General features: G+C 38.2%; 1 protein-coding gene across 1 annotated transcript in view; it reads right to left on the reverse strand.

The window, feature by feature from the left end:
* Nucleotides 1-2,657: 2,657 nt before the first annotated feature.
* Nucleotides 2,658-3,001, reverse strand: part of LOC138969564 (beta-1,4-mannosyltransferase egh-like) — a gene marked incomplete at its 5' end in the record, with an annotated part of 4,424 nt that continues 4,080 nt past the window's right edge. Inside the window, 1 exon segment of the mRNA XM_070342404.1 lies at nucleotides 2,658-3,001. This exon segment is cut by the window's right edge and continues 1,156 nt beyond it.

The raw sequence follows: 3,001 nt of genomic DNA on the forward strand, positions 1-3,001 counted from the left end.
TCCGTGGCTTCATGCGGAAAGGGAACCGTCGTCTGCAATCAACGACATGGACCATTCTGGTACTTGTTGCTGACAAAAACATGATTTTAAATATCGGGCCCTATTGCTACGCTGAAAACACAATAGCTGTTAATGCTGAGAGTGAGGAGTGATATAGCAAGAGTTAGTTCAATATCATAATGTTGAGAGAGAGGAGTAATAATCAAAGAATTAGTCATATAATTATGATAATGCTGAGATTGATGAGTGATCACGAGAGAGTTGGTCATATATCATAATGCTGATAGTGAGGAATGATATAGCAAGAGTTAGTTCAATATCATAATGTTGAGAGAGAGGAGTAATAATGAAAGAATTAGTCATATATCGTAATGCTGAGAGTGAGGAGTCAGTGGTAACGATCGAGTTTGTCATATATCATAACTCGTACCATACAACAGTCAGCGTATTGTCACTCATTTGAAATGTGAATTGCTTGAAATGATAATGACATGGACAAGGGCGAGGGTCTAACAATAACATGAAGCTCGCATGATACGATATAACAAGCAAAATAATGATATCCCACAGTCATGTGACACCAACCTTTATACACCCATATAATGGGGGAATGCACATGTGGGAAATCGCCCTCACACAAACATATTAACCTCCATGCTTTTTATACAGTAGTAAATACACGTGGTTAAGTGCTCTTCATACACAAATAGTTAGAGAAGAATATGTAAAATTAATCAGAACTCCTGTCAACAATATTTTTGTTTAACTTATTAATACAATATGAGCAGTGCTAAATTTAATCTTGAACATATTGTTTTCCAAGTTATTAAAATAAGGGCATTGCTTTTGCACACATTTTCTTTACATTTAAAGGTACTGAACTTGTCAAATCCAGGTGCACGGAGCCCCTGGGGCTTTTAGTCATACCTCAGGCAGCTATCCATTAGAAGAACTACCAAGTTTCATTGACTTGCACCCAAAGAGTCAAGAACTGCGATTTTTTTACGAATTAATTTCGTACTCGGACCCGGCTGGTCTTGACCTATTTTTGGATCTAAATTTAGATCAGGTAGATCACCACATCATGCACAAAAAGACACGTCACTCGCTAACTATGTCAGACATCATCATGAGTTTGTGTAAAACAAAATGGAGGCCGGAATCACTCAGTTGAATCGAACTCCGACCAAACACCACGTAATAACTAGGTTGATTTATGCACTCGCGTGAACAAGAAACTGTCGAGCTTCACAGATGTCGTCGTTGGGTAGTTTTGGGTTTGTTTTGCTACCATAGGAGGATTTTTGAACTGTAAATGCACTCAGCTGCAACAAAAACGCAAAACGAAGGCTGTGAGCTGCACTGTGCCTTTAAGGAACGAAACAAAAATATTAATTTATGCAAGGAAAAGTCAAAGGATAGGCTTATCTCAGTATCTCTGAAATAGATCATTACTGATGCAAGTCTGTTGTAACGCTGACTACGTAGCATCGTCATCATTGACATAAGTGTGTAAAAAAAACACAGCGGGAGGCTGGGTCTTTCATCTCACTTCTGACCCCATGAATTGGCCAATGGCTGGTGTTGGTTGATATCAATATATATTGGTCATGCGTCAATGACTGGTCTGGGACCCGACACAACCGCCAGTCGTGGTAGTGAGTACAAACAAATCATGTCCTTCAAAACAAAACAAAAATGTTTTCACGAAACGATTGTTCGCATAATGCTGGTGTTGGTTGATATATATATAAATGGGACGCTATCAATACCCGTCTGTTCATCATCTGAGTTCTTCAGAGTGCTTTTTTTTAAATGCAAAAACACATGGCAGACATATGAGTACCTTACCATTATTATTTGTTCGACATGGACATAGCCGCGACAGACATTATGAGTACCTTATGGGTATTATTTGTTCGATATGCACATAGCCGCGACAGACATATGTGTACCTTATGGGTATTATTTGTTCGATATGAACATTGTCGCGACAGATATCTGAGTACTTTGGAGGTGTTATTTGTTCGATATGCACGTACGCAACAGAAATCTGAATAGTTTACATGTTATTTGTTCAATATGAACATATACGCGACCGACATCGGATACTTTTATGGGTGTTATTCGTTCAATATGTACATACTTCAAGATAGAAAAGTACAGTATAAACCCCCTCAGTTACAAATGAGACTTTAAAACTCATATATCTTAGAAACTAAAGAAAATTAGCGCTTTAAAGTATAGACAATAACTGACAGCGAGTGAAAGTTATTTGGAACAAGTGTTCTGGCGCCTGAGAAAATAAGAAGCATTGAAGGGAACAAACAACTTTCATACTTAAGTAAAATCCCTATTTACAAAATTTCAAAGTTCCGTCATTTTTATACAATAATCAACCCTTTTTTGAATGAAAAAAATCCCAAGTTAAGTAATAGTTGTACACTACTCGAATAAACTTCTTATTGAAAACAAAGTAAGTTAAGCAATCGTTCTACGATACACAAATAAACTTCTACATGTACTTGGAAAAAAAGTGTATCTTTATTTCTTTATGTGGTGTTTAACGTCGTTTTCAACCACAAAGGTTATATCGCGACGGGGAAAGGGGGGGGGGGGGGGGGAGGGGGGGGGGGGGGGGGGGGGGGGGGGGGGGGGGGGGGATGGGATAGAGCCACTTGTCAATTATTTCTTGTTCACAAAAGCACTAATCAAAAATTTGCTCCAGGGGCTTGCAACGTAGTACAATGTATTACTTTACTGGGAGAATGCAAGTTTCCAGTACAAAGGACTTAACATTTCTTACATACTGCTTGACTAAAATCTTTACAAAAATTGACTATATTCTATACAAGAAACACTTAAAAAGGGTAAAAAGAGAAACAGAATCCGTTAGTCGCCTCTTACGACATGCTGGGGAGCATCGGGTAAATTCTTTCCCCTAACCCGCGGGGGGTAAAAAAAAAAAAAAAAAAGTGTATAGTAACCAATCGTTTTACAA

The sequence above is a fragment of the Littorina saxatilis genome, linkage group LG6, assembly GCF_037325665.1.
Source record: "Littorina saxatilis isolate snail1 linkage group LG6, US_GU_Lsax_2.0, whole genome shotgun sequence".
Lineage (NCBI taxonomy): Eukaryota > Metazoa > Mollusca > Gastropoda > Littorinimorpha > Littorinidae > Littorina > Littorina saxatilis.